This window comes from Ranitomeya variabilis, chromosome 3 (genome assembly GCF_051348905.1).
Source record: "Ranitomeya variabilis isolate aRanVar5 chromosome 3, aRanVar5.hap1, whole genome shotgun sequence".
In the NCBI taxonomy this organism is placed as follows: Eukaryota; Metazoa; Chordata; class Amphibia; order Anura; family Dendrobatidae; genus Ranitomeya; species Ranitomeya variabilis.
The window spans coordinates 768,827,795-768,854,078 of NC_135234.1; the positions used below are offsets into that span (position 1 = coordinate 768,827,795).

Consider the following 26,284-nt stretch of genomic DNA (forward strand, 5'->3'; position numbering starts at 1 on the left):
GCTGAGAGCCAGCAGGAGGGTGTATACTGCAGGGGAGGAGCTGAGAGCCAGCAGGAGGGTGTATACTGTAGGGGAGGAGCTGAGAGCCAGCAGGAGGGTGTATACTGCAGGGGAGGAGCTGAGAGCCAGCAGGAGGGTGTATACTGCAGGGGAGGAGCTGAGAGCCAGCAGGAGGGTGTATACTGCAGGGGAGGAGCTGAGAGCCAGCAGGAGGGTGTATACTGCAGGGGAGGAGCTGAGAGCCAGCAGGAGGGTGTATACTGTAGGGGAGGAGCTGAGAGCCAGCAGGAGGGTGTATACTGCAGGGGAGGAGCTGAGAGCCAGCAGGAGGGTGTACACTGCAGGGGAGGAGCTGAGAGCCAGCAGGAGGGTGTATACTGCAAGGGAGGAGCAAACTTTCTTTGTATCACTTAGTGTCAGCCTCCTACTGGCAGCAGCATACACCCACGGTCTGTGTCCCCCAATGAGGCGAAGGAGAAAGTCTGATTTTGAATGGATGCCTAGAAATGTTGGATCAGCTCTAAAGAAGCCACTTTGCTCTTACAAAAAGGCAAGTATTGTGCACCCTGGCTCTTCCGATACCGAAGGATGGAGGATTTCTCTTTGGCTGAAAGATGGAAGATTTTATTGGAACAACCTAGCTCCTCTGCAAAATTAGCAGAAAAATCTCAAGTCTAATAAACATCGGATGATTGAGAAGCCAGAACATAACTATTTTATTAAACCTTTTGTCAACATTAACCAATATAATTTCTAATTAATAAAATAAAAGTAAAGAAAATAAATATATACGACAGCTACAATTTGGTAGCTGCTACTTTTGGCTTTTCCAACTCTGCCAATTTTTTCAAAAACTTCAATTCAAACCAGACACTTGAACAATCCTCAGCCCTGCACAATTTCTACAGGTAGTACAGGAGACTGGACAGAGAATTGTGGGGTTCTCTGTGGATGCTTTGCCCGACCAGGAAGGCCAGCTTGTGGGCGTACTGACACGGTGCTGGAACTCTGATGACACCCTAAGAGGAAAAAAAACAACAGTGAACAGGCAGGACTCTTGAAGTCCCTTCTCCAGTAATCTCCCAGTAACTACGTACAGGCCAGTTATAGTACTGGTGGCAGAGCTTGTAGGTCAGGCGCTGCATGTGGTCGGGCTTCAGGCCTCCGGTGTCGTACACAACGTTGTAATGTGTGGGGGAGACGGTCCCTTGTCTCACAGACTGGCTGATGATGAAGAAGTCATACCTGGGCGGAAGCAGACAACACGGGCGTTAATGGTTTATAGACGATGGTGTCAGCCATCGCTAATCTATCGAGAGCAACCTGGCAACTCTAAGGGTACTGTCACACAGTACCATTTTGATCGCTACGACGGTACGATTCGTGACGTTCTAGCGATATCATTACGATATCGCAGTGTCTGACACGCAGCAGCGATCAGGGATCCTGCTGAGAATCGTACGTCGTAGCAGATCGTATGGAACTTTCTTTCGTCACTTGATCACCCGCTGACATCGCTGGATCGTTGTGTGTGACAGCGATCCAGCGATGTGTTCGCTTGTAACCAGGGTAAACATCGGGTAACTAAGCGCAGGGCCGCGCTTAGTAACCCGATGTTTACCGTGGTTACCAGCGTAAACGTTAAAAAAACAAACAGTACATACTTACATTCCGGTGTCTGTCCTCTGGCGTCTCAGCTTCTCTGCACTGTGAGCGTCGGCCAGCCAGAAAGCGAGCACAGCTGTGCTTTCCGGCTATGGCGCTTACACAGTGCAGAGAAGCTGAGACGCCAGAGGACAGACACCGGAATGTAAGTATGTACTGTTTGTTTTTTTTACGTTTACGCTGGTAACCACGGTAAACATCGGGTTACTAAGCGCGGCCCTGCGCTTAGTTACCCGATGTTTACCCTGGTTACCCGGGGACTTCGGCATCGCTCCAGCGCCGTGATTGCAACGTGTGACCGCAGTCTACGACGCTGGAGCGATAATCATACAATCGCTGCGACGTCACGGATCGTGCCGTCGTAGCGATCAAAATGGTACTGTGTGACAGTACCCTAAGACCCAAAACAAACACAATAAATACCTGCTGTAAATAAAAGGCGTAGTGGATATAGAGAACATCGGGTGCTTCGTCAACACCATCCTGAACTTGAGCACACCTTGACGTTGCTGGGATGGCTTTCACTTTTCTTTTATAAAATCAGTGTTTATTAAATACCCAGTGTTATCCATATGCACGAATGCTTCTACTTACAGCAAGATATTGTCTTTGTTCTGTATTGATGGCCCGTGTGAACATGCTCCTAGTTTCCATACATACTGACTTGTACTCCATTTCTTTCAGTTTAACCTGACAACTATGGAAACTCAGGAAAGTCCGTGAACAATGGATTTGGCTAAGCTTTTTGTGGTTGCCCTAAAGTCCATGCCTCCTCTGAGCAAGTTCTGTTCCGGAGACTTTACAGAAGAAGTATGGATTAATTGCTGAGAGCATCGGTCAGATCGCTGCTGGCCACTTTATTAAAGGGGATGTCCAGTATATGTTATATTAAGATTGGGCCCAAAGGTGTCTTATAGGTCAAAAAGATACAAGAGCCCCACCACTTCTTTGTAACGCTGCCTGTGTCCTCCCATCCCTGAGAGTCTCCACACTTCTTCCAGCAAGGAACACAAAGTGACCGCTGCAGCCAGTTAGTGATGACTGATGCCCTTCAGCGATCACATTCTGTCTCAGCAGGAAGAGGATTGATCTGTATCACAGAGGAATGTCAGGGGTCCGGTAGGGGGCTTTTTTTCATTTAAGACCCCCCCCATTGGCTAATTTTTATTTTTACATGTAATAGACAACCCCTTTAAGATACTGAGCACACTATGTTTGAGCCTCCCGACCAAGGAGTCCATAGGAACAGAGATCTATGGAAATATTTAAAACGTCGGGGAGTTTACAGTAAAATACCTCCTAGTGTCCACTTTCCCTTGATCTGGATTAAAGGGGGTGTCTGAAATCAGAAACCAGCACTACTCTTTATGTGGCAGTGTCTGGTATTGCAGCTCATCCTCATTTACTTGACTGCCAGACATCTCCCAGTGTGGGGTCTGAAGTAAGGTGGGGGTCTCCCAGGAGTCACACTTCAGACATTACTAGTCCTCCCTCCATACTTATTCTGGGCACATATGTACTAACCATTCAGGTCTGGTGACTTCACTATCAACGATTGTTCCCGGTGGTGGATTCTGGAGCCGGCCGCCCATATTGGCAAAGAATCTGGCATTTATTCTTTTCTTCACCACCACCACGGTTAGTCTTGGGCTAAAAAAACAAAACAAAAAAACAAAACAAAAAAAAATTTCTTTGATTGATGAGAAGCATCTACAAAAACCAAAAACACAGCAGAAGTGAGCAGAGCGGCTCACATTAACTTGCCAATGTGATCATGGACGTTCTCCTAAAACTGATCTAATGGGAACGATGGCAACTACAAACCGGCTTCTTAAAGAGGAATTCCATAATTGGATTTTGTTTTGTTGCTGTTCAACATGATTCTTCAGGTCAGTACAATTATGGTGATAGCAAACTTGTAAGGTTTTTTATGTATACTTTAGTGGTTAAAAACTGGGTATTTTTGTGTACTCACCGTAAAATCCTTTTCTCCGAGCCAATCATTGGGGGACACAGACCATGGGTGTATGCTTCTGCCACTAGGAGGCTGACACCAAGTTAATACAAAGAAAGTTAGCTTCTCCCCTGCAGTATACACCCTCGTGCTGGCTCCCAGAGAACCAGTTCAGTGCAAAAGCAGTAGGAGAACATTAATAATACATAAGAGTACAACAACATGTCAAAAAAAGAAACAAGCACAAGCCATTAGGCTAACAGGTTGGGTGCTGTGTCCCCCAATGAGTGGCTCGGGGAAAAGGATTTTATGGTGAGTACACAAAAAGCTCTGTTTCTCCTTAGCCTAGTTGGGGGATACAGGACCATGGAACGTCCCAAAGCAGTCACTGGGTAGGAAACAACAACCGAAAACATCAGGCTTCACGTAACAACTGTCTAGATGTGTGCCACCACAGCCTGCAGAATTTTTCCCCGCATACTACTAATAATCTTTATATAGCGCCAACATATTCTGCAGCGCTTTACAGCTTAACAGTTTCAAACACAACAGTCATAAGTAACAACATTAACAAGACAATAATTAAAGCAAATCAGCCAAAGTTTGAGTATGACCCATTATAGTGCTTCGAGAAAGTATGTAGGCTGGATCAAGTTGCGGCTTTACAGACCTGCTCCACCAATGCCGAATGGCCCAAGAAGCACCCACTGACCGAGTGGAGTGTGCTCTGATGCCCGTTGGGATAGGCTTACCTCTGATGCTGTAGGACTCCTGAATGATGGAACGAATCCATGTAGCCATCATTGCCTTCGAAACGGCTAGACCCTTCCTGTGACCCTCAGGAACACGAACAAGAAATCCGACCTTTGGAAGGACACCATCCTCGAGATATACCTTCTCAGAGCTCTGACTACATCCAGAGTATGGAAAGCCTTTTCCATCATGTGGACTGGAGTCGGACAAAATGAAAGAAGAACAGCGTCCTCATTAAGTTGAAAGGATGAGACAACCTTGGGCAAAAAGGATAGGGACGGCCTGAGGACAACCTTGTCCAGATGGAAAATAAGGAAAGGCGCCCGACAGGACAGAGCAGCTAGCTCCGAAACCCGCCTTACTGATGTGATTGAAACAAGAAAAACAACTTCCAGGATAGCAAGGTGAGCAAAATGTCCTGAAGCGGTTCAAAAGGAGCTTCCTGTAAGACTAAAAGGACAAAGTTAAGGTCCCATAGGTCTAAAGGCATGCGATAGGGGGGGGGGAAGCACATGTGTAACCCTCTAAATGAATGTCTTCACCTGAGGTATTGTTGCAATCCTTCGTTGGAATAAGACCGATAAGGCGGATATCTGGCCCTTGACCGAGCCGAGCGCCAGGCCTGAGACCAGGCCGTTCTGTAGGAGCTCCAAAATGGTGGGAATAGAGAAGAGGAGGGGGAAGACTTCCACGAGCCTTGAACCAAGCAAAACATGTCTTCCAGGTACGGTGATAAATGTGTACCGACGCAGGCTTACAAGCACTGATCATTGTGGACGTGACCCGTTGTAAAAAACCAGCCTGGGCCAGAATCCAGGATTCATCGGCCAAGTCGTTAAACACAGGGCCGCCGTGTTCTGGTGGTGAATCAGTCCCTGGGAGAGCAGATCTGAACGAACCAGCAGTTGCCAGGGTACATCGGCGACGAGGCACACCAACTCTGCGAAACACAACCGGCATGGCCAATCCGAAGCGACCAGGATCACTGGAACCCCTTCCGCCTTGAACTTCCAGATGACTCTCGGAAGAAGCGGCAGCGGGGGAAAAACGTACAGAAAACGGAACTGGCGCCACAAAAGAACCAGAGCACCCGCTCCTATGGCTCTTGGAACTCAAGACAGAGCTAAAAACCTGGAGACTTTGACGTTCAGTCTGGACGCCATCAGATCCACATCCGGGGTCCCCCAAAAAAGACAGATATGTTGGAAGTTCCCACTCCCCCGAGGCGAGACCCTGGCGGCTGAGGAAGTCTGCCGCCCAGTTTTCCAAGCCTGGTATGTGCACTGCTGAGAATGCGAGTTACTACACACATGGCCTCCCTGCTGCGGGTATCCCCTTGATGCTTGATGTATGCCACAGCCGTGGTGTTGTCCGATCGAATTCGGATTGGGTGACCAGCTAGGAGATAATGAAACTGCAGTAGCGCTAGCCATATCGCTCGGATTTCCAAGACATTGATTGGCAGTTTCGATTACTGAGATGACCAGCAGCCCTGAGCGGTGTGGTGACAAAAAACTGCTCCCCAGCCCAGAAGACTGGCATCTGTAGTCACCACTAGCCATTGGACCGGCAAAAAGGATTTTCCCTGGTTGAGGGAAGAACTCAATGTCCACCCTCTGAGAGTTTGCCTGACCCGCGGGGATAGGCGGCACCGGCAGTCGAGGAAGAAAGGGTTCCTGTCCCAAGCGGCTAGAAGAGCATGCTGTAGGGGCCGGAGGTGCATCTGTGCTAAAGGAACCGCTTCCAATGCTGTCACCATTTTCTAGAGTACCCTCATCGCAAAGGGGATGGAATGAGGGGATAACTGAAAAAGTGTGGGGGGCTCCTTGCTGAAGGGCTAGGACCTTGTCTTGAGGGAGAATCACCAACCCTCGCGAGGTGTCCAGGGTCATGCCTCAAAAGGGGATATCTGCTGAGCTGGAACGGGGGAAGACTTGGCTAAGTTTATCAGCCAACCTAGACGAGAAAGAGTATCTCAAGTGATACGAACGGACTCCGTGCAGTCGTGGAAAGACGGACCCTTGACCAAGAGTTCGTCCAGACAGGGCAGGACGACCAGGCCCCGAGAGTGCAGAATGGACATGACAGCCGCCCTGTGAAAACCCTGGGAGTAGTAGCGAGGCCGAAGGGCAAGGCTGTGAATTGAAAATGCTGTTCGCGAATGGTGAAACGCAGGAACTTTTGGGGGTGGGGGAATCGGGATGTCCAGGTAAGCATATCGAATAATTGATGGATGCTAGAAACTCCCCTTTTTCACTTGAGGTTATGACCGAACGAAGAGACTCCATGTGGAAATGACGGACCTTGACAAACTTGTTTAGAAGTTTGAGGTCTAGTATGGGTCTCACTTTTCTGTCCTTTCTTGGGACAACTACCGTATATACTCGAGTGTAAGCCGAGATTTTCAGCCCAAATTTTTGGGGTGAAAGTGCCCCTCTCGGCTTATACTCGAGTCACGGTCAGCGGGTGAGGGGGAGAGAGGATTGTCGCATACTCACCTAGTCCCGGCGCTCCTGACGCTGTCCCTGCCTGTCACACTGTCGTCGGGTGCCGCAGCTCTTCCCCTGTTCAGCAGTCACGTGGGACCGCTCATTAAAGTTATGAATATGGACTCCACTCCCATAGGGGTGGAGCCGCATATTCATTTCTCTAATCAGCGGTGCCAGTGACCGCTGACAGAGGAAGAGGCTGCGGCACCCGAAGACAGTGTGACAGGCAGGGACAGCGTCAGGAGCGCCGGGACTAGGTGAGTATTTTATATTCACCTGTCCACGTTCCAACCGCCGGGCGCCGCTCTGTCTTCCCGTCCTCTGGCTCTGACTGTTCAGGTCAGAGGGCGCGATGACGCATATAGTGTGCGCGCCACCCTCTGCCTGAACAGTCAGTGCAGAGAGACGCCGGGACGCTGAGGAGCTGCAAGCAAGAGAGGTGAGTATGTGTTTTTTTTTTTTTTTTTATTGCAGCAGCAGCGTTATATATGGCACAGATTTATATGGCACATCTATGGGGCAACAATGAACAGTGCAGAGCATATATGGCACAGCTTTATAAGGAGCATCTATGGGGCAATAATGAACAGTGCAGAGCATATATGGCACAGCTTTATAAGGAGCATCTATGGGGCCATAATGAACGGTGCAGAGCATTGTATATGGGGCACAGATTTATATGGAGCATCTATGGGGCCATAATGAACGGTGCAGAGCATTATATGTGGCACAGCTTTATGTGGAGCATCTATGGGGCAATAATCAACGGTATGGAGCATTATATATGGCACAGCTTTATATGGAACCTCCTTTGGGGCAATAATGAACGGTATGGAGCATCTGTTTTTATTTTTGAAATTCACCGGTAGCTGCTGTATTTTCCACCCTAGGCTTATACTCGAGTCCATAAGTTTTCCCAGTTTTTTGTGGCAAAATTAGGGGGGGGTCGGCTTATACTCGGGTCGGCTTATACTCGAGTATATACGGTAATAGGTTGGAGTAGAATCCCTCAAACCTTTTGTTTCCCGGCACCGGAACAATGACGCCATTGCGGCGCAAAGAGTCTATGGCTCGGGAAAGAGTCTTTGCCCTTGATGCTGGAAGTTGGGAAGGAAAGAAACGAGTCGGGGGATTCGAAGAAAAATCGATTTTGTATCCGGAACACACCAGGTCTGTGACCCATTCGTCGTGAACGACTGAGAGCCAGACCTGGTGAAACAGAAGTAGGTGACCGCTTACCCTGCTGGTGTCGACTGGATAACCCCATGAGTCATTGGGAGGAAAATCTGTGGGACCTAGTTCCCTTAAATCCAGACTGTTTGGTCTGGCCCTTCCATTACTGATTGGACCTAAAGGATGCCTGGGGTCCTCTGTTCGCGCGAGGAGAGCGTCCTGATCCTGAAGAGGTAGTGGGATTGGACCAATCCGGATTGGCGAGAAAGGATCGGAAACGGATTTGTTGTTGACGCCGAAAAGGACACCTAAGCCTCTGCTGGGGAAGAAATTTGCTCTTTCCTCCCGTACCGTCCGAGATAAGCTGATCCAGTTTCTTTCCAAACAAACACCCACACTAGTAAGGAAGAGATGTCAGACTTTTTTGATGCAGAATCTGCCTTCCATTCTCTGAGCCATAAAGATCTTCTGATCGTGATGGCATTTGCCGCCGATAGAGTCGCACAGTTGGCCACATCCAAAGAAGCGTGTACCAGGTAATCTCCTGCCTGAGAAATATGGCTAGCCAGCTGCGCTGCTCCTGGAGGAAGATTACTGCTCTGAATAGAATTAGCCAAGGTCTCCGACAAAGAAACCATTGCTTTACCTACCCACACGGCAGCGAAGGAAGGATATAGAGCCGCACCTGAGACATCGAAGACAGATCGAGCCAAATTTTCTATCTGGTAGTCTGTGGGATTTTTAATAGATGATCTGTCCGGCAGGGATAGAAGGGTTTTGGATGCCAGGTGAGAGACTGGCGGGTCTACTGCAGGGGACTTGGCCCAATCCTTTCTGAGATCTGCTGAGAAAGGGTACTTCGCCTCAAGCGGTTTTTGTCTTGTAAAGCACTTATCCGGTCGCTCCCTGTGTAGATTAGCTATATCCCGAAACTCCGGGTGAATGGTTAATGTTCTATGAGGACGCTTAGCTTTTTTGAAGCACACAGCGTGATCCGGCACAGAGCTGGAGTCTTAATCAACCTCCAGATTTTGGTTGACGGCCTCAGAGAATCAACAGTCCTCTGAAAGTCTGGCGAAACGGGATCTAAGGAGACGTCCGATTCATACTCAGAATAGAGTTCACTACCAACATTTGTTGAGGGAGAACGAGAAATGGAGCTCAGAGACGCCATGGCACGTGAGTGTACGTGGGACGTACTGCGGATCAATTTCCTAGACGCTTGTACATTTCTAGATTGTGTGCTGCCCCTGCTAGCCCGAGAAAAAAAAAAATCCTCCTCCAAGATGGCGCCATCTGTGCATGTGCAGTGGCAGCTATCGGATCTCCTCTATAGACACAAATAGATGCTACTGCGCAGGTGCCATTTTAAAATGGATTTTTTTTTGAGGGATCAGTGATCTGTCAGCAGTCTGCATTATGAATACCTAATCAGACCACCAGATGAAGCCCCCCACCCCTGGGCACGAGCAGATCATTCACTCAAAACTGAAAATGAAGATTCCACAACAACCACAAGACGGATTCCATCACCAGCGGCACTTTAAGCCCCTTCCTGGGTCCCTGTAAGGACACAAGGAACGGTCTTTCCTCCAGGCCTCTGTAACAGACAGTTATCTTCTAAAAAATACCAGAACGAGGGTGCCACCCTAGATCGAGAAAATAATTTTTCATATAGAACTAACAAATATGGCTACATAGCGTGGAATATGATAGTAATAGTGGTGATGATAATAATAATAATACTAGTAGTACCGCTATGTAGTGTGATAGTATCTGTTAAGGGAGCAAGACTGTCCTTCACTATTAATCGGGAAAATTAGCCAAAGAAAAAAACAGAAATAAAAAAACCAGAGTAGTTAATATAAAATCATGAAGATTTTATTAAGTAATAATACATCAGATTTATAACATGAATAGAGCAAATGCAATAGAAAATAATATTTAAAATGTATAAAGGGCGCACCTAACCATTAGAAATTCTATATTTAGCAGTTGCCACATATAACGTGCAAAAGACGTAGTAAAAAATAGTAAAAAAAATATAAATGTATAAAAAAATAATTTAATAACCACTAATGGGCACCGCTGACACAGTGATCTCATGCAGAAAATGCTAGTGTGCAAACAGTGTGCAAGCCAAAGTACATATGCAAGAGAGTTGAAATAGTAATTAGGCTGAACTGTACAAAAATACCACTAGGTGTCGCTGTTGATAACAGCAAGTGTTGGCACACGGGAAAAGAGATTGATAGTAATAAGAAAACATAATGCGGTCATGATAGACATGTACTTACTATGCTCTTAAGATCCCGGTTTCCTGGATGGTGCCCTCCCCAACGCGCGTTTCGGCATGCTGCCTTCGTCAGGCGCCATCCAGGAAATTGGGATCTTAAGAGCATAGTAAGTACATGTCTATCATGACCGCATTATGTTTTCTTATTACTATCAATCTCTTTTCCCGTGTGCCAACACTTGCTGTTATCAACAGCGACACCTAGTGGTATTTTTGTACAGTTCAGCCTAATTACTATTTCAACTCTCTTGCATATGTACTTTGGCTTGCACACTGTTTGCACACTAGCATTTTCCGCATGAGATCACTGTGTCAGCGGTGCCCATTAGTGGTTATCACATTTTTTATGCATTTATATTTTTTTTTTACTATTTTTTACCACGTCTTTTGCACGTTATATGTGGCAACTACTAAATATAGAATTTCTAATGGTTTGGTGCGCCCTTTATACATTTTAAATATTATTTTCTATTGCATTTGCTCTATTCATGTTATAAATCTGATGTATTATTACTTAATAACATTTTCATGATTTTATATTAACTACTCTGGACTTTTTGATTGGGTTTTTTTTCCTCTGTTTTTTCTTTAGATATCTTCTAACTACACATCTTTTAACATCTGGAGTTTGAAGTTTCTCTTCCTTCTGATTATTTAGACTATAGAAGGATGATGGAACAAGGCTTTCCTTCCTTTTTAAAAAAAAAACAGTAGAGAAGTTTGGTGCCGCTGTAATCGTCCGGAGAATCTTATTGTCAGGTCATTTCACTGCACACGGTACGTTGTAAAACAAACAAACAAAAAGAAAACTACAAAATTATGGCAGAATTTTTTTTTTCCCACCATTTTCCCCCCACTAGGAATTACTTTCCGATTCATCAGTACATTTTATGGTAAAATGAATGGTGTCATTCAACACTACAACTCATCCCGCAATGAACAAGTCCTCGTACGGATATATTGATGGAGAAATTAAAAAAAGGGTTTTGTTGTTTTTTTAATACTAAAAGTACAAAAATTAAAATTGTGTCAGGAACCATAAGGGTTAGGGGCCACCTCTGCCGCACCTGTAATTCTGTTTAGCAGACTTGATGCAATCAATGAACTGTGGGATCTCGTAGTTCACTAAGGTCTTGAGCTGCCCGTCGCCTACTCCGTCTCTGTAGATGATGATGCGCTGCGGCAGGTTTCCTTCGTTAGTCTTGGTCCATGCGTGCAGCGCCGCTAAAGAGAAAGAAAGGACATAAAGACAGAAAAAAATCATAATGGCATCGTGATACCAGTAAATAAGGCAGCCCACAGGCGCACTGAAATTCTGCTATAGGCCACAGACATCGGATCGGTGGGGATCAGACACCCCTGCATCAGATGTGTGCAGCGCCGTATACGTGTTTGTTCTGCACATTTGGAACTTTTTATTATATTTTTTACCTTGCATACAAACTTTTAGGCCATCGACAATCTCTTGTCTCTGATCCTGGACGACGCATCGGGAAAACCAGCTAAAATAGAAAGGTCAGAGGTTACTTAGGGCTCACTCAGAATAAGGCCGCCATCTCATAGGCTGCTATGGGCCTACAAGACATCAGGGGCACAATGGCATCAGTGCCGGCCCACTCTGGGGTGCGGGGCTGAGGGGCACGGAGGCTGTAGACCGTGGGGGCAATTAGTTTATTCTGGGGGCTGCGTACAATGGTGGCTGTATCCGGAGGGGGCGCTCAGGGTCCTTGCTCCAGTTCTCTGCATTAGCCGGAGTGAGGAGCCAGCAATGTATGAGGAACCCGGACGTGGCGGATACATTACCGAGTCATTTGCTTGTTCGTGCTCGCGACAAAGCCAGCAATAGATCTCCTCCCCCTGCAGGGTGTCGTGGTAGCAATCAATCCCAATAATTATTGCTTTATCCAGCTGAGGAAAAAAAAAAAAAATATGTGTATTATGTAAATATATATATATATATATATATATATATATATATATATATATATATATATATATCTTGAGAAAGGCTCAGGTGGAGACGAAACGTCGCCCAGAACAGTGGGTTGATAAAACGTTCCACATTTTCATTGAAGGAATTGAACTTTTATTTTGAAAATATATTGGTCAGCGACCAGCTGATTGGTCAGCGACGGGCACAGTCCGGCCGCGAATTCGCCCCTCCATACTCCCCTCCAGTCAGTGCTCACACAATGGCTGCATTACACCGTGTTATGCCGCTGTGTAACGCAGTCCATTAACACTGCTATTAACCCTGTGTGCCTATGGGGCATCAATAGTAAAAAGATCTAATGTTAAAAAAAAAAAATAAATTATATACTCACCTTCTGGTGCCTTTGCCGCTCCTCACGACGCTCCGGGCCATGCACTGCGCTCTCGCGAGATGATGACGTAGCGGTCTTATGAGACCGCTACGTCATCATCTCACGAGACCACAATGCATTCTTGGGACCTGAGGGTCGCGAGGAGCATCACTAAATTAGAATTCAGTAGGTGCATGTGCATCATTTGTATTGCGTTCGGACCATAAGCAGTGCTGGCTTCTCCCCTTATTTTTCTTTAGCATCGCTAAACGCCTGGCCTGGATCCGGGGGCCGCCGGAAGGTGAGTATATAACTATTTTTTATTTTAGTTCTTTTTTTTTTTTTTTTAAACAGGGATATGGTGCCCACATTGCTATATGCTACTTGGCTGTGGTATATTTCTCTGCTGTAATTGTGCATCACGAATCGTGGTATGTGTTAAAGAGGAGGGCCCACTGAGACTCTTTCGCCCGGGGCTCTCAAAAACCTGGAGCCGGCCCTGGCTTCACTGATTGGTCACGTCCGGCCGCCCGCGAATTGGGGCGGAATTTGTACCACGCTTCGCTAATTGGTCGCGCCCGGCCGAATCCTGTGTATAAATTGCATTATTCTGAAAACTTCATAAATAAACTACATACATATTCTAGAATACCCGATGCGTTTGAATCGGGCCACCATCTAATGTGTATATATCTCTATATATCTAAAGACAGAGAGAGAGAGAGAGAGAGAGAGAGAGAAAAAAAAGCCAACCAGCACTCCTAATGTGAACACGTGCAAAGTTGCAAACTGCATCATATAGATAAAAAAAACACAGCAGCACATGTGCATGACTCATGTACTGCTGTGTAATATATATATATATGTATATATATATATATATATATATATATATATATATATATATATATATATATATACACATACACACATACATATATACACAGTACAGGCCAAAAGTTTGGACACACCTTCTCATTTAAAGATTTTTCTGAATTTTCATGACTATGAAAATTGTAAATTCACACCGAAGGCATCAAAACTATGAATTAACACATGTGGAATTATTTACTTAACAAAAAAAGTGTGAAATAACTGAAATTATGTCTTATATTCTAGGTTCTTCAAAGTAGCCACCTTTTGCTTTGATGACTGCTTTGCACACTCTTGGCATTCTCTTGATGAGCTTCAAGAGGTAGTCACTGGGAATGGTTTTCACTTCACAGGTGTGCCCTGTCAGGTTTAATAAGTGGGATTTCTTGCCTTATAAATGGGGTTGGGACCATCAGTTGTGTTGCGCAGAAGTCTGGTGGATACACAGCTGATAGTCCTACTGAATAGACTGTTAGAATTTGTATTATGGCAAGAAAAAAGCAGCTAAGTAAAGAAAAACAAGTGGCCATCATTACTTTAAGAAATGAAGGTCAGTCAGTCTGAAAAATTGGGAAAACTTTGAAAGTGTCCCCAAGTGCAGTGGCAAAAACCATCAAGCGCTACAAAGAAACTGTCTCACATGAGGACCGCCCCAGGAAAGGAAGACCAAGAGTCACCTCTGCTTCTGAGGATAAGTTTATCCGAGTCACCAGCCTCAGAAATCGCAGGTTAAAAGCAGTTCAGATTAGAGACCAGGTCAATGCCACACAGAGTTCTAGCAGCAGACACATCTCTACAACAACTGTTAAGAGGAGACTTTGTGCAGCAGGCCTTCATGGTAAAATAGCTGCTAGGAAACCACTGCTAAGGACAGGCAACAAGCAGAAGAGACTTGTTTGGGCTAAAGAACACAAGGAATGGACATTAGACCAGTGGAAATCTGTGCTTTGGTCTGATGAGTCCAAATTTGAGATCTTTGGTTCCAACCACCGTGTCTTTGTGCGACGCAGAAAAGGTGAACGGATGGACTCTACATGCCAGGTTCCCACCGTGAAGCATGGAGGAGGAGGTGTGATGGTGTGGGGGGCTTTGCTGGTGACACTGTTGGGGATTTATTCAAAATTGAAGGCATACTGAACCAGCATGGCTACCACAGCATCTTGCAGCGGCATGCTATTCCATCCGGTTTGCGTTTAGTTGGACCATCATTTATTTTTAAACAAGACAATGACCCCAAACACACCTCCAGGCTGTGTAAGGGCTATTTGTCCAAGAAGGAGAGTGATGGGGTGCTACGCCAGATGACCTGGCCTCCACAGTCACCAGACCGGAATCCAATCGAGATGGTTTGGGGTGAGCTGGACCGCAGAGTGAAGGCAAAAGGGCCAACAAGTGCTAAGCATCTCTGGGAACTCCTTCAAGATTGTTGGAAGACCATTCCCGGTGACTACCTCTTGAAGCTCATCAAGAGAATGCCAAGAGTGTGCAAAGCAGTCATCAAAGCAAAAGGTGGCTACTTTGAAGAACCTAGAATATAAGACATAATTTCAGTTGTTTCACGCTTTTTTGTTAAGTATATAATTCCACATGTGTTAATTCATAGTTTTGATGCCTTCAGTGTGAATGTACAATTTTCACAGACATGAAAATACAGAAAAATCTTTAAATGAGGTGTGTCCAAACTTTTGGTCTGTACTGTGTATATATATATATATATATATATATATATATATATATATATATATATATATATATAATCTAGATACATTATATAATGGCAATAATGTAACATTATTTAATGTAACTGTCTTGAAAAGTTGCAGGTCGCACCCAGGTGTTAATGTGTATTTTCCTGAGACAAGTAGACTTCTGTCTCTAACCTCACCAGGGGGTCCTGCTGGAGGCCAAGAAGAAAGGTAACATTTGATATCTCCTAGCTCTTGAAAGAGATGTTAACTACGGCCTGATAGTATCTCTGTGACAGCTGTTACACAAAGGATCTCAAGAGAAAAGAATATATTGATTGGGGGGGCGCGGCCGTGGACCAATCAAAATACAAGCAATTATGATATTAACCTGAGGGGCTGGTCTAGAAACCTGACCTCCAGACCAAAGCTATAAATTAGACCTGTATACCTAAAAAACGTGTTCACATGTGAGGGCAGCCTGAGACGCTCATGTGTTCCACCAACTCCATTCACCCCCCCTTCCTCAGGGAGCACAAAGCAAACTACCAGTTAGATGATTTCTGTAAGTTTTCTCCTGTTTATTTTTATACTGTTTAGCATAAGTTGTCTTTATTATCATATTTTTATACCTTTTCTTACTGTAAGCACTGAACCTTTTTTGTATTAAAGTATAAAACTTTAACAAGTTGAACCTTGAATGTTCTAAAAGAATCCATAGCCTAAGGTGTGTGAGCCTTATGAGTGGTAGTATTAATATTTCCGAGACTCATCGCCCGTGTGTTCGCTGAGTGGTGGCAGCGTGTATGAGCGGGTGTATGGCCTGGGTCTGTGTGTGATTTATGCTCCCATTAGAGCATAGGACAGAGGTTGAATGCTGGACTGAGAGTGGGGAGACAGATTAACCCTTGCAGGCACAGCCCAAGTCACGTGCTGAGAGCGGGCACGTGACGAATTAGTTACACTGTGAAGGGTTAAACTAAGAAAAATTAAAGGCTTCATTTTGTGCTTTTCGACTCCATTTTGCTGTTTTGAGATAAATTCTGTTACTAGGCTAAAGTTCATTGTTGTTATGAGACCTTGACAATTTGAAAATCACTGACTCAACCATGAAGGGTCACTCCAGATCCTCCCTCAACAGCTTGGCGCCCAAAAGTGGGGTCCCCAAACAGGGACGCCTCTGCCCCCCGGAGGACAACAAGACAAAGGACCCTCGGACCAGACACAGGCACTGGAAAATTGGGACTGATCATCCCCCACAACAACCACGGTGAGTTGGCAGTTATACTGTTCAGACTGACTGGTGTGGTTTTCCTGTGTTTGTTGCTGCAAAGAGGATGTGAGGTTGTCCCCGATGGTGGGGTGATTCTTTGGTGGAATCATATAGAGGTGTAGTTCCGTTGGGGGCCCAGTGTTCGAACCGTACCTCATAAGGGACGGACACTCCGGATTGACCAGTGATTGTAACGCTCTTTTTAGTCAAAATATCCTGAAATCTTGATCACTGTTAGAATCAGGCATGGTGAGGTGATGGAAGATTGGGTAGGATACGTACCTCAGGAATATATACATTGCGTGCAGAACTATTAGGCAAGTTATATTTTGATCACATGATACTTTTTATACATGTTGTCCTACTCCAAGCTGTTCAGGCTTGAGAGCCAACTACAAATTAAGTAAATCAGGTGATGTGCATCTCTGTAATGAGGAGGGGTGTTGTCTAATTACATCAACGCCCTATATTAGGTGTGCTTAATTATTAGGCAACTTCCTTTCCTTTGGCAAAATGGATCAGAAGAGAGATTTGACGGGCTCTGAAAAGTCCGAAATTGTGAGATGTCTTGCAGAGGTATGCAGCGGTCTTGAAATTGCCAAACTTTTGAAGCGTGATCACCGAACAATCAAGCGTTTCATGGCAAATAGCCAACAGCATCGCAATAAGCGTGTTGGGCAAAAAAGGCGCAAAATAACTGCCCATGAATTGAGAAAAATCAAGCTTGAAGCTGCCAAGATGCCATTTGCCACCAGTTTTGCCATATTTCAGAGCTGCAACGTTACTGGAGTAACAAAAAGTACAAGGTGTGCGATACTCAGGGACATGGCCAAGGTAAGGAAGGCTGAAAACGACCACCTGTGAACAAGAAAAAAGAAATGTCAAGACTGGGCCAAGAAATATCTTAAGACCGATGGGGCCATAAGATCAACATGTTAGGGCATGTTAGGTTAGGCTATGGGTTGAACTAGATGGACTTAAAGTCTTCCTTCAACCTTAATAACTATGATACTATGACTTTTCAAAGGTTTTATGGACTGATGAAATGAGAGTGACTCTTGATGGACCAGATGGATGGGCCAGAGGCTGGATCAGTAAAGGGCAGAGAGCTCCACTCCGACTCAGACGCCAGCAAGGTGGAGGTGGGGTACTGGTATGGGCTGGTATCATCAAAGATGAACTTGTGGGACCTTTTCAGGTTGAGGATGGAGTGAAGCTCAACTCCCAGACCTACTGCCAGTTTCTGGAAGACAACTTCTTCAAGCAGTGGTACAGGAAGAAGTCGGTATCGTTCAAGAAAAACATGATTTTCATGCAGGACAATGCTCCATCAGATGCCTCCAACTACTCCACAGCGTGGCTGGCCAGTAAAGATCTCAAAGAAGAAAAAATAATGACATGGCCCCCTTGTTCACCTGATCTGAACCCCATAGGGAACCTGTGGTCCCTCATAAAATGTGAGATCTACAGGGAGGTAAAACAGTGCACCTCTCGGAGCAGTGTCTGGAGGCTGTGGTGGCTGCTGCACGCAATGTTGGTCGTAAACAGATCAAGCAACTGACAGAATCTATGGATGGAAGGCTGCTGAGTGTCATCATAAAGAAAGGGGGCTATATTAGTCACTCATTTTTAGAGGTTTTGTTTTTGCATGTCAGAAATGTTTATTTCTAAATTTTGTGCAGTGATATTGTTTTTTCTGGTGAAAATAAACAAGTGAGATGGGGATATATTTGGTTTTTATTAAGTTGCCTAATAATTCTGCACAGTAATAGTTATCTGCACAAACAGATATCCTCCTAAGATAGCTAAAACTATAAGGCCATGTTCACACAGTGCGTTTTTTACCGCGGAACCGCGGCGGTTTTGCCGCTGCGGTTCCGCAGCTGTTTTCCATGCAGGGTACAGTACACTGTACCCTATGGAAAACAGGACACACTGTGCACATGGTCCGGAAATTTAAAAAAAAAGCCGTGCTGAATAGCTCCCGGAAAAAAGAAGGAGCATGTCAATTCTTCTTCCTGAACCGCAGCGGTTCTGCACCCATAGACCTCCATTGTGAGGTCAAAATCGCAGTAAAACACGCAGATCAAAAATATATCTGCGTGTTTTACTGCGGTTTGATGTGCAGAACCGCTGCTGCAGGAAGTGCGGGGGAGCGGGCGGAAGTGCGGGGCCGGAAGTGCGTGGGCGGAGAGACATGGAGGCATACCGGCGCATGGGGATCGTGTCGGCCGTTTGATTGATTTGGTATATGTGTGTGTGTGTGTGTGTGTGTGTGTGTGTGTGTGTGTGTGTGTGTGTGCGCGCGTGTCCCCATGCGACGATAGTGCCTCCATTGTGCTAAGTCGCCGTATGGACTACTACTCCCATCCGGTATTAGGATGGGAGAGTTGTCCCTGTGTCCGGCGACTTAGCACAATAGTAAAGTTACACAAAACACCTACACACAATACACATACATGACACACAGTACAGTACATACAACACATAACATAGAGTATATACTCACCAACAGCACACTTGTAGGCGAAGCCCTCGATCCTCCAGGAAAAAATCACAAAATAATAAACCAAATCCATACTCCCTGTCCGCAGAATCCATAAAACGAGTGTCCCACGCCGATCGGCTGCTCTCCGGCGATACACTGCCATGAGCGAAGCTCCTAGCAGTGTATCGCGTACTGTCCCGGAGCTCAATGACTCCGGCGTCTCGGTTAACAGCAGTACAGCTGCGTTGAACTTTCCCACGCAGCACTGCCGTTAAGCGAGAGAGCCGGGGTCAATGACCGCCGGTAAACTCGCGCATGCGCAGTGACACACCGACAGGAACTATGGCTCCTGTCAGTGTGTTGCTGCATCCGTGGAGAGCAGACATATCTCTGGATGTGTCTGTTCTCCATGGAAAATCTTCGTGGGATACGTGGCACTTAAATACGTGGCACTTAAATACGTGGCACGTGGCACTGAAATACGTGGCACGTGGCACTTAAATACGTGGCACGTGGCACTGAAATACGTGATACGTGGCACTGAAATACGTGGCACTGAAATACGTGGCACTGAAATACGTGGCACTGAAATACGTGGCACTGAAATACGTGGCACTGAAATACGTGGCACTGAAATACGTGGCACGTGGCACTGAAATACGTGGCACGTGGCACTGAAATACGTGGCACGTGGCACTGAAATACGTGGCACGTGGCACTGAAATACGTGGCACGTGGCACTGAAATACGTGGCACGTGGCACTGAAATACGTGGCACGTGGCACTTAAATACGTGGCACGTGGCACTTAAATACGTGGCACGTGGCACTTAAATACGTTGCACGTGGCACTTAAATACGTGGCACGTGGCACTTAAATACGTGGCACGTGGCACTTAAATACGTGGCACGTGGCACTTAAATACGTGGCACTTAAATACGTGGCACGTATCACGTGGCACTTAAATACGTGGCACGTGGCACTTAAATACGTGGCACTTAAATACGTGGCACGTGGCACTTAAATACGTGGCACTTAAATACGTGGCACGTGGCACTTAAATACGTGGCACGTGGCACTTAAATACGTGGCACGTATCACGTGGCACTGAAATACGTGATACGTGGCACTTAGGCTATGTTCACATTTGCGTTGTGCGCCGCAGCGTCGGCGCCGCAACACACAACGCAAAGTAAAACGCAGCAAAACGCATGCACAACGCTGCGTTTTGCGCCGCATGCGTCCTTTTTTCGATTGATTTTGGACGCAGCAAAAATGCAACTTGCTGCGTCCTCTGCGCCCGGATGCGTGCGCTGCAGTGACGCATGCGGCGCAAAACGCGGAGCGCTGTCATTCAAAACACGTCCACTCATTTTGGTGTTTAGTCCCAAAATGGAGGATGGAAGAAGAAAAGGGTTGGACAAGGAAATGACATCATTTCCCCCCCCCCCCCCCCCACTGCAGTAAACTTTATTTCTGTCAAACACAGACAATCTGCAGACAAGACTGCATCAAAAAACGCACTAAAAAACGCACTAAAAAACGCACCAAAAACGCACCAAAAACGCACCAAAAAACGCACCTGCGTTTTCTGCAGAGACCTGCAGTTTCAGTCAGGAAAAAAAAAGGATGGAAATCCTGAACGTGTGAACATAGCCTAAAAGCCCCACTCCAACTTCCAAAAATATTAAGCTTTGATATTTACGAGTCTTTTGGGCTGATTGAGAACATAGGTGTTGATCAATAATAAAAATAATCCTCTAAAATACAACTTGCCTAATAATTCTACAATATAATATATACCGTATATACTCGAGTATAAGCTGAGATTTTCAGCCCACTTTTTTGGGCTGAAATTGCCCCTCTCGGCTTATACTCGAGTCATACCCGGGGGTCGGCAGGGGAGGGGGAGCGGGGGCTGTCTAAAAATACTCACCTAGTCCAGGCGTGGTCCCTGCAGGTCCCTGTCTTCCCCAGCGCCGGCAGCAGCAGCTTCAGCGTCTTCCTGCACTGAGCGGTCACATGGTCCCGCTCATTACAGTAAATGAATATTCGGCTCCACCTCCCATAGGGGTGGAGCCGCGTAGTCATTACTGTAATCAGCGGGACCATGTGACCGCTGAGTACAGGATGAAGCGCTGCAGCGTCGGGGAAGCGGGATCTACACAGCGGCAGGACCAGGTGAGTATACGGGGAGGGGAGCGCTGCGCGATAGTCACCTGCTCCTCGTTCCGGGCGCCGATCTGTCTCCAGCAGTGACGCTGAGGTCAGAGGGCGCGGTGACGTGGTCAGTGCGCGCCCTCTGCTGAACGTCAGTGCTGGAGACAGATCGGCGCCCGGAACGAGGAGCAGGTGACTATTGAAAGTGCCGGGGGCCTGAGCGACGGAGAGGTGAGTATGTGATTTATTATTTTATCGCAGCAAATGGGGCAAGTGTCTGTATGGAGCATCTATGGGGCCATAACGTTCCTGCAGCACTATATGGGGCCATAACGTACCTGCAGCACTATATGGGGCCATAACATTCCTGCAGCACTATATGGGGCCATAACATTCCTGGAGCACTATATGGGGCCATAACATTCCTGCAGCACTATATGGGGCCATAACATTCCTGCAGCACTATATGGGGCCATAACATTCCTGCAGCACTATATGGGGCCATAACATTCCTGCAGCACTATATGGGGCCATAACATTCCTGGAGCACTATATGGGGCCATAACATTCCTGCAGCACTATATGGGGGCCATAACATTCCTGCAGCACTATATGGGGCCATAACATTCCTGCAGCACTATATGGGGCCATAACATTCCTGCAGCACTATATGGGGCCATAACATTCCTGCAGCACTATATGGGGCCATAACATTCCTGGAGCACTATATGGGGCCATAACATTCCTGCAGCACTATATGGGGGCCCTAACATTCCTGCAGCACTATATGGGGGCCATAACGTTCCTGCAGCACTATATGGGGCCATAACATTCCTGCAGCACTATATGGGGGCCATAACGTTCCTGCAGCACTATATGGGGCCATAACATTCCTGCAGCACTATATGGGGCCATAACGTTTCTGCAGCACTATATAGGGGCATAATGTTTGTGCAGCACTATATGGGGCAAGTGTCTGTATGGGGCCATAAATAACGTTTGTAGGGCACTACGGCATATGGGGCAAGTGTCTGTATGGAGCATCTTATAGGGCCATAACATTTGTGCAGCACTATAAGGGGCAAATATCTTTATAGAGCATCTTATGGGGCCATAATCAGCATTTGTGCAGCATTATATTGGGCAAATGTGTCTGTGGAGCATCTTATGGGGCCATTATTAACCTTTATGCAGGATTATATGGGGCATATTTTAATATGGAGCATCTTATGGGGCCATAATGAACAGTATGGAGCATTATATGGGGCTCCTGATTCAATATGGATATTCAAAGACACTTAACCTACTGATGTCTCAATTAATTTTACTTTTATTGGTATCTATTCTTACTTTTGACATTTACCGGTAGCTGCTGCATTTTCCCCCCTAGGCTTATACTCGAGTCAATAAGTTTTCCCAGTTTTTTGTGGCAAAATTAGGGGGGTCGGCTTATACTCGAGTATATATATATATATATATATATATATATATATATATATATATATATATATATATATATATATATATACACACACATATACATATATATATATATATACACATATATATTTTTCAGCTGCAGAGCGCATAGTAAATATCTGTGGTTAGTTATAGCACCTCACTTCTCTTATTTTCCCATCACGCCTCTCATTTTCTCCCTTACACCCCTCATTTTCCCCCTCACTCCTCTCATTCCCCCCTAACACTTGTCATTTCGACCTCACATCTGTCATTTTCCGATCACTCCACTATTTTCCCTCACTCCTTTTCATTTTCACCTCACACCTCTCATTTTCACCTCAGTATATACATGTTTGTCATCTCCCTTATATATAGTATACACCTGTATGTCTTCTCCTGTATATAGTATATACCTGTATGTCATCTCCCCTGTATATAGCATATACCTGCTGTGTGTCATCTCCCCTGTATATAGTATATACCTGTATGTCATCTCCTCCTATATATAGTATATACCTGTATGTAATCTCCTCCTGTATATAGTATATACCTGTGTGTCATCTCACCTATATATAGTATATATCTGTGTGTCATCTCCTCCTGTATATAGTATATACCTGTATGTCATCTCCTCCTATACATAGCATATACCTGTATGTCATCTCCTCCTGTTTATACTATATACCTGTAGGTAATCTGCTCCTGTATATAGTATATACCTGTGTGTCATCTCCTCCTGTATATAGTATATACCTGTATGTCATCTCCTCCTGTATGTAGTATGTACCTGTATGTCATCTCCTCCTGTATGTAGTATGTACCTGTAGGTCATCTCCTCCTCTATATAGTATATACATGTGTGTCATCTCCTCCTGTATATAGTATATACCTGTGTGTCAGCTCCTCCTGTATATAGTATATACCTGTGTGTCATCTCTCCTGTATATAGTATATACCTGTGTCATCTCCTCTTGCATATAGTATATACCTGTGTGTTATCTCTCCTGTATATAGTATATACCTGTGTGTCATCTCCTCCTGTATATAGTATATACCTGTGTCAGCTCCTCCTGTATATAGTTTATACCTGTGTGTAATCTCCCCTGTATATAGTATATACCTGTGTGTCATCTCCTCCTGTATATCGTATATATCTGTGTCATCTCCTCCTGTATTAGACCTCGTTCACACGTTATTTGCTCAGTATTTTTACCTCAGTATTTGTAAGCTAAATTGGCAGCCTGATAAAATCCCCAGCCAACAGGAAGCCCTCCCCCCTGGCAGTATATATTAGCTCACACATACACATAATAGACAGGTCATGTGACTGACAGCTGCCGTATTTCCTATATGGTACAGTTGTTGCTCTTGTAGTTTGTCTGCTTATTAATCAGATTTTTATTTTTGAAGGATACTACCAGACTTGTGTGTGTTTTAGGGCGAGTTTCATGTGTCAAGTTGTGTGTGTTGAGTTGCGTGTGGCGACATGCATGTAGCGACTTTTGTGAGATGAGTTTTGTGTGGCGACATGCGTGTAGCAACTTTTTGTGTGTCGAGTTGCATGTGACAGGTTAGTGTAGCAAGTTGTGTGCAGCAAGTTTTGCGCATGGCGAGTTTTGCGCGTGGCAACTTTTATGTGTGGTGCGTTTTGAGTATGTGCAAGTTTTGTGTGTTGCAACTTTTGTGCATGTGGCAATTTTTCCGCGTGTGCAAGTTTTGTGTGTGGCGAGTTTTCCATGAGGTGAGTTTTGCACGTGTGGCGAGTTTTGCGTGAGCCTAGTTTTGCATGTGGCGAGTATTGCGCGTAGCGAGTTTTGAGCGGCGACTTTTGTGTTTCGACTTTTGTGGCGAGGTTGGTGTATGTGTGGTGAAATGTGTGCTGAGGGTGATATGTGTTCAAGTACGTGGTAGTGTGTGGCGCATTTTCTGTGTGTGTTCATATCCCCGTGTGTGGTGAGTATTCCATGTCGGGGCCCCACCTTAGCAACTGTACGGTACATACTCTTTGGCGCCATCGCTCTCACTCTTTAAGTCCCCCTTGTTCACATCTGGCAGCTGTCAATTTGCCTCCAACACTTTTCCTTTCACTTTTTCCCCCATTATGTAGATAGGGGCAAAATTGTTTGGCGAATTGGAACGTGCGGGGTTAAGGTTTCGCCTCACAACATAGCCTATGACGCTCTCAGGGTCCAGACGTGTGACTATGGAAAATTTTGTGGCTGTAGCTGCGATGGGGCAGATGCCAATCCCAGACATACACACATACATACACACATACATACACACATTCAGCTTTATATATTAGATAGATAGATAGATAGATAGATAGATAGATAGATAGATAGATAGAGATATCTATCTCCAGAGGTGTCCGGAGGGCTAGTCTGAGACACCCTCCTCCTTTCACTGAGTACAGCGTTGAATTTTGTGGGGTACAGATAGACCCGGTTGAACAGACTGAACGGCAGCTCCAGTACCGTGCACAACTGATGTAAGGATATTTAGATCTAAAGGAGAATCATGTTTCCGTGGAAGAAAAAGAACAGTTTGGATTTGTGTGATGAAGGTTTTGTAGAAATTAATTAAAGTCTGAGAACTGCTGCATTCTGTTTCTGTGTGAAAGACAGAAAATTTCTAAAAGTCTGATGGGAGGGGCAGTCTAACAGCTGCGTGATTGCTTCTGAGTTTCTCCGTTCTGTGTTGAGGAATTCTGTGAGTTCTTATCTCCCGATAAAATCTCGGATGGGAGGGGGCATGTAACTGCACTCAAGATTCTCTGTATATTCTTCTGTCCTTGGTGTAGTACGCGCTGGTAGATCTGTGTTTTGTTTAAAGCAACAGTACTGTATTGAAGTAGAAAGACATATTGTAAGTTGAAGTTGGAAGTAAAATATGGTGCGTAGTTTTAGAAGGAAACTTGTAAGTGATTCACCTGCTTCAAGTTGAGTGATTGATATATAGCAAATTGAGGATCAACAGAGGAAGTGAGTTCTGATTGTTTCTGTTATTGTTACGTTGAAAAAGGAAAGCCGTCTACTACTATGACAAAGACTGGATGTTTTGTGGTGCAAGAAGGAACTGAGAAAGTGACTGAGATTAACGTGCCAGAGAGACAAACAATTAAAAATGATGATTTGGGACAGGGGGGCTCCCTGTTAGATGATATGGCCCCTCCCCAGGAAATCAAGCCTCTCCTCCCGACTAAGCGCCGTGCCCCTCAATCCCAAAGCACCAATATATCCTGGGTTGCCAAAATCCAGTGCGCCCCCACCCTATGATCCTGCCGGGTGGATTTGTGATGTATGCGGAGTTACTAATCCTCAGTGGAGAGAGGTCTGTTACAATTGTGGAGCAAGAAGACCCGGAGTTGTAGCCCCACCTTTCCCTTGCTAAACGCTGACGGCACTTATCAGCCACCGCCAGTCCCTGCTATGCCTAGTATTGCTAGCGGTTAGAAGTATCCACCCCCTCCTACTTTAGTCACCCGCTCAGAGACAGGATACACAGGAGGAGATAGAAGATTTCCAGGAAATGTATTCCAATGTTATTCCTGGACCCCACCGTCATGATGTGCTCTTTAGAATAGGGACAGGGGATCTTAACAACATGTTGGGGCTATAGTGAATGCCGCAGACAACCAACTCCGCCATGCTGGAGGACTGGCTGCAATAATTTCACAGAAAGGCAGACCCATGATACAGGAAGAATCTA

The 26,284-nt window shown here is 45.5% G+C and overlaps 1 pseudogene across 1 annotated transcript in view; it reads right to left on the minus strand.

Annotated features, from left to right (window-relative positions):
- Positions 1 to 692: 692 nt before the first annotated feature.
- The window catches only part of LOC143817420 (piwi-like protein 1), a 113,004-nt pseudogene continuing 87,412 nt past the window's right edge, over positions 693 to 26,284 (minus strand). Inside the window, exons 16-21 of the transcript XR_013224145.1 lie at positions 12,134 to 12,238; positions 11,762 to 11,832; positions 11,398 to 11,554; positions 3,190 to 3,315; positions 1,098 to 1,245; positions 693 to 1,019 (exon numbers count right to left, since the gene is read on the minus strand). The product of XR_013224145.1 is annotated as a piwi-like protein 1 (transcript). The remainder of the gene's footprint in view (positions 1,020 to 1,097; positions 1,246 to 3,189; positions 3,316 to 11,397; positions 11,555 to 11,761; positions 11,833 to 12,133; positions 12,239 to 26,284) is intronic.